The 15,822-nt window shown below is 39.8% G+C and overlaps 1 long non-coding RNA gene across 5 annotated transcripts in view; it reads left to right on the forward strand.

Annotated features, from left to right (window-relative positions):
• The first annotated feature begins 12,994 nt into the window (after nt 1-12,994).
• LOC134739739 (uncharacterized) overlaps nt 12,995-15,822 on the forward strand; it is a 79,946-nt gene continuing 77,118 nt past the window's right edge. For 4 of the 5 annotated variants that reach the window (XR_010126744.1, XR_010126742.1, XR_010126745.1 and 1 more), the window contains exon 1: nt 12,995-15,351. This is a non-coding gene — a long non-coding RNA (uncharacterized LOC134739739). The remainder of the gene's footprint in view (nt 15,352-15,822) is intronic. The other variant, XR_010126743.1, reaches the window with a different exon arrangement.

A 15,822-nucleotide genomic window follows, 5' to 3' on the forward strand; every position in this document is an offset into this window, starting at 1 on the left:
CTAAAGAGAAACCAAAGCATTAGACTTATATATCCAACTCCCTATTGGATGTTACCACTTTGATTGGAATATACTTGGTGCTTAGTAATATCTACTGAATAAATGAATGTATGAATTGATCATCCTGGCTAGAGAGCCTTCCACTCCTGTGAGTTGTCACATTCTTCACCCTCTCTGCCAGTAAAGGTAGGTTGGAACACATTTGTTGAATATTTGGTTTCTAAGAAATTGCTATTACTATTTTTATGTCATTAGACATCTTATACCAATATACAGAATATACAGACTAGCTTTAGTGAATTGTTTTCAATTAAATTTATGATTGAAATAAAATAAGAAATAAAGAAAACAAGGAAATAAGCTAAAAAATGGGAAGCATGTCACTGAGTGACAGAGTTGGAAAAGACGGCTATGTGTAATGAACTCTACTCTCTGGTTGAGAAGGTGGGCTTGAAAAATAATAGTGTATTGCAGAGTAAAGTGTTGCTATAGAAACAGTTACCTGAAAATCTAATCAGTATCTTGTTGAGTGAAAGGATTTTCTCTGTAGTGTGAAACATTTCAGCAAGTACTAAAAATAGTTTTTTTTAAGAGCCTCACAATATATTCCCTAATCTCCTGCTCATTCCTAGGATTTAGAAAACAAATTATTAAAAATTATCAGCACCATATAATGAGAATGCCACCTAATTTCGATAAAGTGAAAGGATTAAACCTGTAGGTTTGGGTATCCTACATCATTCAGTTAAAAGGGTTAAATGTTTCATAGTTTGGGATCCTCCAAAGCAGAGCCTGGGATATGCACCTGTGGGAGAGATAGTTTATTTGGGAGGTATTTCAGAAAACAGGAGTAAGAGAGTAGGCAGAGTGAGACAGGGAAGGAGGAATAGCCAGTTATGGTATCTTACCTGTCTCTGTGGTAGGCCACAAGGCTTGATCCTCCTGGGATCTCTGGGATGTACAGAAAGCCTTCCAGATTGGCCACATGAAAGGTGGCAGCCAGAGCATTTGTCCACTAGTTCTGTCTTCCATTGGTTGCAGGTTTCCCCCTGAAAGTGTTACCTTCTCTGCTGCCCTAGGAAGAGAACCTAGTGACCTCAGACTGCCTGGGAGAAGGTGCTGAGGTAGAATGCAAAAAGATAAGAAGCCCAGGTTTGAAGCAGGATGCTGGCAGTAGAGCTTAGTCTAAACCCACACAGAATGCATAACAGCTTGCTGAACACAGAGTAGCAGAGGGGAAATTGATGCAGATACCAGTTATGTCTGGTACAGTCTAATCCCACAGCAGTAGTTCCCTGATGTCCCCCTTTACCCAGGTATCTTTTCTCATGGCATATTACTTCATTTTTTAGCACTATGACCCTTAATTGGAAAGTTATGTAACCGTTCTCTGCATTAGTTACTTTGCCTCTAAAATGGGTATAATAGTATTACCTACTCAAAAAGTTGTTGTGAGTATTAATTGTATTAGTTCCTGTCATGAATTTAGTACAGTCCCAGTCCATGGTAAGTGCTCAGTAAGTGCTAGCCATGTTATTATTGTTAACAATAGGAATACAAATGTATCACCACTACTACTATTGATGGTGAAGCCTACTGTTGTATTTAATATTTCCACAGTATCAATAACTTCATTATAGTATGATTTCCAGTCTATCTTACACAGATTATCTGATTTGTTTCTCACCACAGATTTTATGAAGGACATTGAATTCTGAAAATATCTTTTGGATAAAAGTCACAAGCCGTATTCAGAACACAGTTGAATAATGTCATTTCTGTAAGTCTATCCAGTATGTGTTAAACTTATGTAAAGTTGTTAAGTACATATTCTGAGCTTTAAAGCCTTCATTGTAAGACATTATTTAGGAAATCCCAAGCCCTTCAGCTATTGAGGGAGCAGTAGATCTGAATACTATTATTCATATTGGAAGAATAATTTTAGATTAGACAAATGATTTTCTGCAATGTCAAGATGAAGGCAAAAATCACATAGGAAGAGAAATCAAGGCTTGCCTAAAAGAAATCAAAATCACCATTCACTAATGAAAATGTTTATAAGGTATGTATCTTTTTTTTTTTAATATACTTTAAGTTCTGGGATTCATGTGCAGAATGTGCAGATTTGTTACGTAGGTATACATTTGTGCCATGGTGGTTTGCTGCACCCATCAACCCATCATCTACATTAGGTATTTCTCCTAAAGCTATCCCTCCCCTAGCCCCCCACCCCCAACAGGCCCCGGTGTGTGACGTTCCCTTCCCTGTCTCCATGTGTTTTCATTGTTCAACTCTCACTTATGACTGAGAACATGTAGTGTTTGGTTTTCTGTTCCTGTGTTAGTTTGCTGAGAATGATGATTTCCAGCTTCATCCATGTTCCTGCAAAGGACATGAACTCATCCTCTTTTATGGCTGCATAGTATTCTATGGTGTATATATGCCACATTTTCTTTATCCAGTCTATCACTGATGGTCATTTGGGTTGGGTCTAAGTCTTTGCTACTGTGAACAGTGCCACAATAAACATATGTGGGCATATGGCTTTATAGTTAATGATTTATAATCCTTTGGGTATATATCCCGTAATGGGATTGCTGGGTCAAATGGTATTTCTGGTTCTAGATCCTTGAGGAATCGCCACACTGTCTTCCACAATGTTTGAACTAATTTACACTCCCACCAAGAGTGTAAAAGCATTCCTATTTCTCCACGTCCTTACCAGCATCTGTTGTTTCCTGACATTTTAATGATCACCATTCTAACTGACATGAGATGGTATCTCATTGCGGTTTTGATTTGCATTTCTCTGATGACCCAGTGATGATGAACTTTTTTCACATGATTGTTAGCTGCATAAATGTCTTCTTTTGAGAAGTGTCTCTTCATATTGTTTGCCCACTTTTTGATGGGGATGTTTGTTTTCTTTTTGTAAATTTGTTTGTGTCCCTTGTAGATTCTGGATGTTAGCCCTTTGTCATATGAATAGATTGCAAACATTTTCTCCTATTCTGTAGGTTGCCTGTTCACTTTGATGATAGTTTCTTTTGCTGTGCAGAAGCTCTTTAGCTTAATTAGATCCCATTTGTCAATTTTGGCTATTGCTGACATTGCTTTTGGTGTTTTAGTCATGAAGTCTTTGCCCATGCCTATGTCTTGAATGGTATTGCCTAGGTTTTCTTCTAGAGTTTTTATGGTTTTAGGTCTTATGCTTAAATCCTTAATCCATCTTGAGTTAATTTTTGTATAAGGTGTAAGGAAGGGGTTCAGTTTCAGTTTTCTGCATATGGCTAGCCAGTTTTCCCAGCACCATTCATTAAATAGGGAATCCTTTCTCCATTTCTTGTTTTTGTCAGGTTAGTCAAAGATCAGATGGTTGTAGATGTATGGTGTTATTTCTGAGGTCTCTGTTCTGTTCCATTGGTCTATATATCTGTTTTGGTACCAGTACCATGCTGTTTTGGTTACTGTAGCCTTGTAGTATAGGTTGAGGGCAGGTAGTGTGATGCCTCCAGCTTTGTTCTTTTTGCCTAGGATTGCCTTGACTACATGGGCTCTTTTTGGGTTCCATATGAAATTTAAAGTAGTTTTTTCTAATTCTGTGAAGAAAGTTAATGGTAACTTGATGGGGATAGCATTGAATCTATTAATTACTTTGAGCAGTATGGCCATTTTCATGATATTGATTCTTCCTATCCATGAGCATGGAATGTTTTTCCATTTGTTTGTGTCCTTTTTTATTTCTTTGAGCAGTGGTTTGTAGTTCTCCTTGAAGAGGTCCTTCACATCCCTTATAAGTTGAATTTCTAGGTATTTTATTCTGTTTGTAGCAATTGTCAATGGGAGTTCACTCATGATTTGGCTCTCTGTTTGTCTGTTATTTTTATATAGGAACACTTGTGATTTTTGCACATTGATTTTGTATCCTGAGACTTTGCTGAAGTTGCTTATCAGCTTAAGGAGATTTTGGGCTTAGACAATGGGATTTTCTAAATATAGAATCATGTCATCTGAAAACAGTGACAATTTGACTTCCTCGTTTCCTAATTGAATATCCTTTATCTTTTTCTCTTGCCTGATTTCACTGGCCAGAACTTCCAACACTATGTTGAATAGGAGTGATGAGAGAGGGCATCCCTATCTTGTGCCACTTTTCAAAGGGAATGCTTCCAATTTTTGCCCATCAGTATGATATTGGCTGTGGGTTTGTCATAAATAGCTCTTATTATTTTGAGATACATCCCATCAATACCTAATTTATTGAGAGTTTTTAGCATGAAGGCTGTTGAATTTTGTCAAATGACTTTTCTGCATCTATTGAGATAATCATGTGGTTTTTGTCATTGGTTCTGTTTATGCAATGGATTATGTTTATTGATTTGCATATGTTGAACCAGCCTTGCATCCCAGGGATGAAGCCTACTTGATTGTGGTGGATAAGCTCTTTGATATGCTGCTGGATTCAGCTTGCCAGTATTTTGTTGAACATTTTTGCATTGATGTTCATCAGGGATATTGGTCTAAAATTCTCTTTTTTTGTTGTGTCTCTGCCAGGCTTTGGTATCAGAATGATGCTGGCCTCATAAAATGAGTTAGGGAAGATTCCCTCTTTTCTACTGATTGGAATAGTTTCAGAAGAAGGAATGGCACCAGCTCCTTTTTGTACCTCTGGTAGAATTCCAGTGTGAATCCATCTGGTCCTGGACTATTTTTGGTTAGTAGGCTATTAATTATTACCTCAATTTCAGAGCCTGTTATTGGTCTATTCAGAGATTCAATTTCTTCCTGGTTTAGTCTTGAGAGGGTGTATTTGTCCAGGAATTTATCCATTTCTTCTAGATTTTCTAGTTTACTTGCATAAAAGTACTTATAGTATTCTCTGATGGTAGTTTGTATTTCTGTGGGATCAGTGGTGATATCCCCTTTATCATTTTTTATTGCATCTATTTGATTCTTCTCTCTTTTCTTCTTTATTAGTCTTGCTAGTGGTCTATCAATTTTGTTGATCTTTTCAAAAAACCAGCTCCTGGATTCATTGATTTTTTAAAGGGTTTTCTGCCTCTCTATTTCCTTCAGTTCTGCTCTGATCTTAGTTATTTCTTGCCTTCTGCTAGCTTTTGAATGTGTTTGCTCTTGTTTCTCTCATTCTTTTAATTGTGATGTTAGGGTGTTGATTTTAGATCTTTCCTGCTTCTCTTGTGGGCATTTAGTGCCATACATTTCCCTCTACACACTGCTTTAAATGTGTCCCAGAGATTCTGGTATGTTGTGTCTTTGTTCTCGTTGGTTTCAAAGAACATCTTTATTTCTGCCTTCATTTCTTTATGTACCGAGTCATCATTAACAATCAGGTTGTTCAGTTTCCATGTAGTTGTGCAGTTTTGAGTGAATTTCTTAATCCTGGGTTCTAATTTGTTTGCACACTGTTCTGAGAGACAGTTTGTTGTGATTTCTGTTCTTTTACATTTGCCGAGGAGTGCTTTACTTCCAACTATGTGGTCAATTTTGGAATAAGTGCGATGTGATACTAAGAAGAATGTATAGTCTGTTGATTTGGGGTGGAGAGTTCTGTAGATGTCTATTAGGTCCACTTGGTGCAGAGCTGAGTTCAAGTCCTGGATATTCTTGTTAACTTTCTGTCTCATCGATCTGTCTGATATTGACAGTGGGTGTTAAAGTCTCCCATTATTATTGTGTGGGAGTCTAAGTCTCTTTGTATGTCTCTAAGGACTTGCTTTATGAATCTGGTTGCTCCTGTACTGGGTACATATATATTTAGGATAGTTAGCTCTTCTTGTTGAATTGATCCCTTTACCATTATGTAGTGACCTTCTTTTTCTCTTTTGATCTTTGTTGGTTTAAAGTCTGTTTTATCAGAGACTAGGATTGAAACCCCTGCTTTTTTTGCTTTCCATTTGCTTAGTAAATCTTCCTCCCTTCCTTTATCTTGATCCTATATGTGTCTCTGTATGTGAGATGGGTCTCCTGAATACAGCACACTGATAGGTCTTGACTCTTTATCCAATTTACCAGTCTGAGTCTTTTAATTGGGGCATTTAGCCTATTTACATTTAAGATTAATATTGTTATGTGTGAATTTGATCCTGTCATTATGATGTTAGCTGGTTATTTTGCCCATTATTTGATACAGTTTCTTCCTAGCATGTATGGTCTTTAAAATTTGGCATGTTTTTTCAGTGGCTGGCACTGGTTGTTCCTTTCCATATTTAGTGCTTCCTTCAGGAGCTCTTGCAAGGCAGGCCTGGTGGTGACAAAAATCTCTCAGCATTTGCTTGTCTGTAAAGGATTTTATTTCTCCTTCACTTATGAAGCTTAGTTTGGCTGGATATGAAATTCTGGGTTGAAAATTCTTTTCTTTAAGAATGTTAAATATTGGCCCCCACTCTCTTCTGGCTTGTAGGGTTTCTGCTGAGACATCCACTGTTAGTCTGATGGGCTTCCCTTTTTGGGTACCCCAACCTTCCTCTCTGGCTGCCCTTAACATTTTTTCCTTCATTTCACCCTTGGTGAATCTGACAGTTATGTGTCTTGGGGTTGCTCTTCCTGAGGAGTATCTTTGTGGTGTTCTCTGTATTTCCTGAATTTGAACAATGGCCTGCCTTGCTAGGTTGGGGAAGTTCTCCTGGATAATATCCTGCAGAGCGTTTTCCAACTTTGTTCCATTTTCCCCATCACTTTCACGTACACCAATCAAACGTAGATTTGGTCTTTTCACATAGGCCCCTATTTCTTGGAGACTTTGTTTGTGTCTTTTTACTCTTTTTTCTCTGAAGTCCTCTTCTCACTCTTTTTCATTAATTTGATCTTCAATTACTGATACTGTTTCTTCCACTTGATCAAATCAGCTATTGAAGTTTGTGCATGCATCATGTAGTTCTCATGCCATGGTTTTCAACTCCATCACATCATTTAAGGTCTTCTCTACACTGTTTATTCTAGTTAGCCATTCATCTAATCTTTTTTTCAAGGTTTTTAGCTTCCTTTTGATGGGTTCAAACATCCTACTTTGGCTCGGAGAAGTTTGTTATCACTGACCTTCTGAAGCCTACTTGTGTCAACTCATCAAAGTCATTCTCTGTCCAGCTTTGTTCTGTTGCTGGTGAGGAGCTGTGATCCTTCGGAGGAGAAGAGGCACTCTGGTTTTTAGAATTTTCAGCATTTCTCCTCTGGTTTCTCTCCATCTCTGCAGTTTTATATGCATTTGGTCTTTGATGTTGGTGACCTACAGATGGGGTTTTTGTGTGGATATCTTTTTGTTGATGTTGATGCTATTTTTTCTGTTTGTTAGTTTTCCTTCTATCAGTCATGTCCTTCAGCTGGAGGTCTTTCAGATTTGGCTGGAATTCCACTCTATATCCTGTTTGCCAGTGGAGGCTGCAGAACAGCAAATATTGCAGAACAGCAAATATTGCTGCCTGATCCTTCCTCTGGAAGCATCATCCCAGAGGGGCATCCACCTGTATGAGGTGTCAGTTGGCCCCTACTGGGAGATTTCTCCCAGTTAGGCTACACGGGGGTCAGGAACCCACTTGAGGAGGCAGTCTGTCTGTTCTCAGAGCTCAAATACCATGCTGGGAGAATGACTGCTCTCTTCAAAGCTGTCATGCAGGGACGTTTAAGTCTGCAGAAGCTTCCACTGCCTTTTGCTCAGCTATGCCCTGCCCCCAGAGCTGGATTCTACAGAGGCAGCAGGCCTTGGTGAGCTGCAGTGGGCCCACCCAGTTTGAGCTTCCCTGGCTGCTTTGTTTACCTACTCATGCCTCAGCAATGACAGATGCCCCTCCCCCTGCCAGGCTGCTGCCTTGCAGGTGGATCTCAGACTGCTGTGCTAGCAGTAAAGCAAGGCTCTGTGGGCTTGGGACCCACTGAGCCAGGCAAGGGATATAATCTCCTGGTGTGCCATTTGCTAAGATCATTGGAAAAGCACAGTATTTGGGCAGGAGTGCCCCATTTTTCCAGGGACAGTCTGTCATGGCTTCCCTTGGCTAGGAAAGGGATATTCCCCCAAACTCTCACACTTCCCAGGTGAGGTGACACCCTGCCCTGCTTTGCCTTGCCCTCCATGGGCTGCACCCACTATCCAACCAGGCCCAATGAGATGAAGCAGGTACATCAGCTGGAAATGCAGAAATCACCCATCTTCTGTGTTGATTACACTGGGAGCTGTAGATCAGAGCTCTTACTATATGGCCATCTTGGAACATATTCGAGTTTCTTATCTTTTAAAAGCAACTTCTTTTCCCTAATAAAGTACTGTACTTTAAGATACATACCTTTATAATAATAGATAAACAGAGAGCCAAATCATGAGTGAAAGCCAAAATAGACAAATGGGATCTAGTTAAGCTAAACAGCTTCTGCACAGCAAAATAAACTACCATCAGAGTGAACAGGCAAGCTACAAAATGGGAGAAAATTTTTGCAATCTACCCATCTGACAAAGGGCTAATATCCAGAATCTACAAAGAACTTAATCAAATTTACAAGAAAAAAACAACCCCATCAAAAAGTGGGCAAAGTATATGAACAGATACTTCTCAAAAGAAGACATTTTTGCAGCCAACAGACACATGAAGAAATGCTCATCATTCTCAGTCATCAGATAAATGTAAATCAAAACCACAGTGAGATGCTATCTCATGCCAGTTAGAATGGTGATCATTAAAAAGTCAGGAAACAACAGATGCTGGAGAGAATGTGGAGAAATAGGAATGCTTTTACACTTGTTGGTGGGAGTGTAAACTAGTTCAACCATTGTGGAAGAGACTGTGGTGATTTCTCAAGGATCTAGAACTAGAAATACCATCTGACCCAGTGATCCCATTACTGGGTATATACTCAAAGGATTGTAAGTCATGCTACAATAAAGACACATGTGCACATATGTTTATTGCAGCTCTATGCACAACAGTAAAGACTTGGAACCAACCCAAATGTCCATCAATGATAGACTGGCTTAAGAAAATGTGGCACATATACACCATGGAATACCATGCAGCCATAAAAAAGGATGAGTTCATGTCCTTTGCAGGGACATGGATGAAGCTGGAAACCATCATTCTCAGCAAGCTAAGACAGGAACAGAAAACCAAACACCACATATTCTTACTCATAGGTGGGAATTAAACAATGAGAACACTTAGACACAAGGCGGGGAACATCACACACTGGAGCCTGTTGTGGGGTGGGAGCATGGGGGAGAGATAGCATTAGGAGAGACACCTGATGTAAATGATGAGTTAATGGATGCAGCAAACCAACATGGCACATGGATACGTATGTAACAAACCTGCACGTTGTGCACATGTACCGTAGAACTTAAAGTATATTAAAAAAAAAAAAGAAACATACCCAAAATATAGTAAGTGACAAAAGACCAAAAAAAAAAAATTAAAAAAACTCACATTTTCAAGTAGGGTGACTATCATCTTTCATTTTTGCACTTGTTCTCTTTTCAGGGTATTTTCAAATATATTATGTCAAATATATCATGGACTGTAAATTTTAAATAAGAAAAAAGAACTGGTGATTTTTGCTGTGTTAGTCTGCTTGGACTGTGGTATGGTTTGAATTTGTCTATAAGATCTCATGTTTTGGAAACTTAATCTCCTAATTTGTATGTTAATGGTATTTGGGGGTATGACCTTTAGAAGATAAGTAGAATTAGATAAGGTCATCATGTTGGGGCCTTCATGATTGAACTGGTGGCTTTATAAGAAGAAAAGAAGGGGGAAGAGCCAAGATGGCTGAGTAGAAACAGCGCCTATCTACAGCTCCCACTGAGATGAATAAAAAGGTGAGTGATTTCTGCATTTCCAACTGAGGTACTCAGATTTTTTCTTTGGAACTGATTAGGTGGTTGGTGCAACCCATGGAGAGCAAGGGAAAGCAGGATGAGGTGACAGCTTCACCTGGCAGCTGCACGGGGCAAAGGGACCTTCCTTTCCCCAGCCAAGGGAGGAGGTGAGGGAATGTGCTGCCTACCTGGTGCACGGTGCTCTTCCCATGGATTTTTGCAATGCGTGGATCAAGAGATTCCCTCGTGAGCCTACACTACCAGGGCCTTGGGCCCCAAGCACAAAACTGGGCACTCATGGCATAGCTGCTCTGTTGGGCATCTGTTTGGGCAGGCACTGAGCTGCAGGAGTTTTTACATAATCTGGTGGCTTCCAGAACTCCAGAGGCAGATCTGTCCATTCTTGTGGAAAGGGGCCTGAGGCCAGGGAGCCAAGCAACCTTGCTCAGCAGGTCTCACTCCCATGGATCCCCACCAGCTAAGACCCACTGGCTTGGAATCCTGGCTGGCCAGTACAGCAGCCTGGAGTCTGCCTAAGATGACCGAGTCCCTAGTGAGAGAAGTGACCACCACTACTGCAGCTCTAGTCGGTGGTTTCCCCCTGCCAGGGCTAGGGAGGCTGGGCGGTTTGGACTAGGCAGTATTCCCCACAGCACAGCACAGTGACTGTGGCAGATAGTGGCCAGACTGCTTCTGTAGGTGGGACCTGGATCCATCTTCCTCACTGGGCAGGGCTATATTTGAAGATGAGGCCTCTAGGAGTGTAATTAAGGTTAAATTAGGTCAAAATTATTAGTTTTCATATAGGAAAAGACACCAGCAAGTGTTTATCATTCACCTGCCTTGTGAAAACACAGTTAGAAGGCTGCTGTCTGCAAGCTACAAAGAGGACACTCACTAAAAACCAACCCTGCCAGACCTTTACCTTCTAGCTTCTGGAACTGAAAGACAATAAATTTCTATTGTTTAACTCCACTGGGAGTTAAGGCTTCAGCATATAAATTCTGGGGAGACACAAACATTGAATCTGCAGCAGTTACTTAAAAGTACAATTTTTAAGTACCAATGGTATTTCATCTCCTTCTGTATAAGTACAAAAGAAGAGGAAATGGTCAACTGCAGAAGAAAGACAAAGGCACTGTTTCTTCCTTTTTTCTACTTTTCTGAGCTCTGATTTTATTTACCATAGCTTTAGGTTCATAGGAAACACTACAGTTTTTTTCTTAAAATATCAAAAGTTCATGTTAGTGCTCTTTTTCTCTCTATATAAAATACTGAACAATTTCAATCTTGTAATAAACACACTAATTATGTATAAGCAATGGGGCAGATAGACCAAATTAACAGTTTACTATCATCCTCTTAATTACTATACCTGGGAGATAGTTATTATGTCTTTTTAAAGACATGTCCTGGTACAGGCAGTGAGTTAAGCACTTTCTACGCACCTTACCCAATTTAATTCTAACAACTACCCTCCCAGACAGAATTATAAGCTATCTACAACATTTTCTGGTTATGGAGGAAAATGAGATGTTAAAATCAGATTATTTTTAGGGGTGTTGGAAATAGTGTTGAGATGCACATGTGTGCAATGGTTTAGTGTATAATTGTCTGGAATTGGGGTATTGAACATTTCAAGTAGTCTTCAATTCTATCTTATCCTCTCCTGCCTGTTATACTTAGGACTTTTTGGGAGGTATCTTGTGTCTGTTGAGAGATGGTTTCAGGAGGAAGCCATATAGGTATATGACTTTAAGGAAGAAAATAGTTGGAATGCAGGTATCTGAAATCTACCTTCTTCTTGGGATGGCCGACTCTTCAGGTAAGTATGATTATTATTGTTAAAATATTTATCAAATGTCACACACTGCTTCAGGGTGGTATAAAAATCTCAGTGTTTAGGACTCCACAACATGGGAGAAAAAAAAAAAAAGATTAGAAGCATTCTCCTGCACAGAGGTCCTACAGCAGAGCCACAGAGTTGATCACTATGTTTCTCCATGTTTGCACTTCTAGTTACCATAGTTCCTGGCACAATAAAGATTGCCTGAGAAAGCATATGTTTTGGAAACTGTGACCCTTTTTACTGTGTACTTCTCTAAGCTGCGTAAAATCAGATGATGAAAAGCAAAAAGAAAATTAGAAAATAAATCCTGAGGGTGGATGAGGAGGTTTATTTCTTTATTTCCTAAGGATTAGCTGTAGTCTCTGTTGTTGTTGTCTTCCTTTTCAAAACTGTAACAAATATAGTCAGCTGATGAAATTCTTAGAGAGTCTTTAAATACTCTTCAATGGAAAAATAATGCCTGTGTTTCTAGAATGCCTAAGTGGAAAATTAGCACCTGCTGTTAGGGAATTGAGAAACATTTAAAGGTTAGCTGTTTTATTACATAGAAATCTGAATCATTGGCTATACATTTTCAGTCAAACACCCATGATGCTTTACAATGCCAGGCATGCTAGCCATTTAGCAATTATATTATGGTCACAACTATTTCATGTAGAGCTCAGCTCTAAAGAAAATGATCAAATCAGAACAAAAGAAAGGCACATTTGGGATTTCTGGCCCAACTGAATTAAAACATGTCAGTGTTTGATGGCAGCATAGTACCTCTTCTGCATTTTACCTTCTATAGAAAGAGAAGACCTTATGTAGATCCATTTTATGCATTCATTCCTTAGGTATTTTTGAATTCTTAATGTGTGTTGGGTGTTGCTCTGGGAGTTTGGATTAAAAGACTCAAAGTCTCTGCTTTCATTGAGTTTACTTTCTGGCAGAGGATGCAGAAGTTAAAAACAAGACAAAAAGTAGGGCCAGGAGTGGTGGCTTATGCTTGTAATCCCAGCACTTTGGGAGGCTGAGGTGGGCGGATCACTTGAGGTCAGGAGTTCGAGACTAGCCTGGCCAACATGGTGAAACCCCCATCTCTACTAAAAATACAAAAAATAGCCAGGCATGGTGATGGGCACCTGTAATCCCAGCTACTTGGGAGGCTGAGGCAGGAGAATCACTTGAACCTGGGAGGCAGAGGTTGCAGTGAGCTGAGATTGCGCCACTGCACTCCAGCCTGTGCAATAGAGTGAGACTCCATTAAAAAAAAAAAAAAAAGACAAAAAGTAAACAAGATAATTACAGATAGTGAAGTGCCACTTGCCTTGAAGGTAATAAAACAGTATAGTGTGATAAGGGTGCATCATTTATGATGATTTTTGTTAAAATTAAAAAAAAGACACCCTCAGTCAATGAACTGGTGCCTATATCTGTCTCTCACCACCTCCAGATCTTTAACTTGGATGATATAAGTGACCTCCAGGAAAAGTTAGTGCCCTTCACCCTACTTCCCTGTGGCCCCCACAGCCTAGAGCCCAGGGCTCAGTATTCAGAGAGGCTTAGGGGAGGTTCTGGCAAAAGCTGAAGGAGCTGCAAGCTATTCAACACCACCAAGTTGAGACAGTGGAGGAACAACAAGTATGTAAGAAATGCAACAGTGCCTGATCATACAGCAGTCTTCTGGATATAAACATGGCTACTGCTTTATTTCTGCTTTTTAAATCTCACAGAAATGTTGCATGTGGCCAGCCCTAATCTGAAACCATACAAGGAAGGGAATTTTGGGAAATGTAGCTCCAGCTTAGCTAAATTGATGTAATACTAGGTTACCACACTGCCCCATCTCTCTGACATTGCCCACCACTCCAATCACACCAACATGTTTCTGTTCTTGGAATTTCCACCTCAGAGCCTTTGTACTTGGTACTTCTTCTTCTGCAAGTGTTATTTCCCTAGATATCTCATTACATAGCTTTTTCTTATCATTCACTTTTCCACCTTCATATCACCTCTTTCCCCTATATAAAGTATTTCTTGCTCCTCATTGCTCTCCGAAGTGAACACTTTTAGTGGCTTGGCCAGCATCAATTCCTTCCCTCTCTTCTTACTAATAGTAGGCAGATCTTTTTTTCAGGAACCCTTTCCCATGCAGCCCCTCTCTCCCTGCTCTGGTGCCTGAGTCGGTCTCTCACCACATCCAGGTCCCCAGCTGGCTAAATGAATCAGAAGATTTTATTCCTGGCCTCAGTCATTGATACAGGCATGAACACAAGACATAAGCTAATGAATCCAGTCCCTTTTACTAGAATGCTCTGATGGAAGCCTTGCTGAACATGAACTAAGATGCATTGGACCCTGACTGCTGACAAACATCTTCCAACCCTGAGAACATCAGCTCTAAGATGAAGTCACCATTTATGGACTGAAGGATAGAAAAGAGACACATTAGGTTAGCTGCTCTGCTGGCTCAACTTGGTGGTGTGGGACAGCTTGCAGCTCCTTTAGCTCCTGCCAGAATCTTTCCTAAGCCTCTCTGAATACTGTGCTGTGTGTGTGTTTGTGTACATGTTCATGTGTATGTGTATGTGGTGAAAGGCACTAGATTTTCCTGCAGGTCACAAATATAATCCAAGCTGAAAGCTTAGAGGTGGTGAGAGAGAGATGCATGTACCAGTTAATCTGTTGGCATTCAGCTTGTTCTTTGGGTTCCAGCTTGTTCTTTGGGGTTCCTGTTAGTTCCTGCTCTCCTCCAGTTGTCTTTTCTTCCAGATTACCTGTTTTGCTAACTCCGGCTGGGCACCAAATGTACAGGAAACAACCTTATATAGACTGTTTACCTTCTATAATTGCCTAAGGTCAAACTCCTATAATAAATCTTGATCAAACATAAACTAACACAGAATTTAGTACAGGAAGTAGTTCTAGAGGAATGGAAGCTTAAGGAAGAGTTCTTTGAGTGAGTTCTAAGTTCTCTGAGTTGGTTCTGGATTCTCTGAAATCAGTTCTCTCTTCAGATTAGATTTACAGGCATGATAATCCTGTTTCCAGTGGTAAAGGACACACTGTTAGTTCATAACATGCAGAGGTAAAACACTTAACTTACATCACCATCTGTAGACACCTGTAATTTAATGCCTATAGAAGACAAGTCCTTAGGTGACTCACCATTCCCTGCCATAGAACATTTAAATGAAAACAAGGAGTGTAATGGGATTGGGTAGTTGATTCTACAAGTAGAAAGAAAATGATGAGCTCAGGGCTTCAAGTTCCTAGAAACTTCTATAACTGTTCTAAAAACACACTTATCTCCTATAGCTGCAGGACTGATTTCTGAAAAGAAAACCTAAAGTCTGAGCTCAGGAGGGGCTGATTGACAGGATAATTTGGGTTTCTAATTTCTCTATGTCTTTTGTATTAATTTTAGGACATTGATTGGAAAGGAGTGGTACCCTGAAAATTAGGATAAGGAAATATGAGTTCGTTTTGATGAAACTGAAGATCTCCAACTTCTAAATTATGCTGCATTTTTCTTGCCAGTAGGAGCAACCCTTCTTCTCCTACCTGAGAATATTAGATTCTCTCCTGCCTCTACTGATGTATTTGCAAGGGACTGATTATCCTCATCAGGAGCTTCTCCCAAATACCTGCCATCGCTTCTAGACCTATTACTAAACTGAAGTTGCAAGCTCCAGGGAGCAAGGTAAAAAGTGTAACCCAAATGGAAGTGTGATATATACTAAAATATTTGCAGTATTTTGCCAATTTGTATAAACAGAAATCTGGGAAACATGTGGGAGTAGATCTTGAAGGTGTTGAATCGGGGTAGAACAAATATAATGCTGGCATGGGCTGAATTTATTAATATGGGTTCACTAGTTCAGATTCTGGGTTCAATGTATCAGCTTGAGCATTTGGGAGTGGCTCTTATTTGGCTTAATTGTGACCAAAACCTGAATCCAAAGGCAATATATACTAAATGAAGGTGAAAAACTAAAACTTTCCTGATATGCTGCAGAAGAGGGTATCCAAAGACTCAGAAGATTTGGAATGCTGACTAGATTTATCCTGTAAGCTCTGCTCACCTACCTCTTAAACATGTGCTTTCAGAGAGTCCAGAGGACACTTCTTTCACCAAGGTGGTGGGAGATAAACTTGTGAGGGGAGCTTCAGT

This window comes from Pongo pygmaeus, chromosome 5 (genome assembly GCF_028885625.2).
Source record: "Pongo pygmaeus isolate AG05252 chromosome 5, NHGRI_mPonPyg2-v2.0_pri, whole genome shotgun sequence".
Taxonomy (NCBI): Eukaryota; Metazoa; Chordata; class Mammalia; order Primates; family Hominidae; genus Pongo; species Pongo pygmaeus.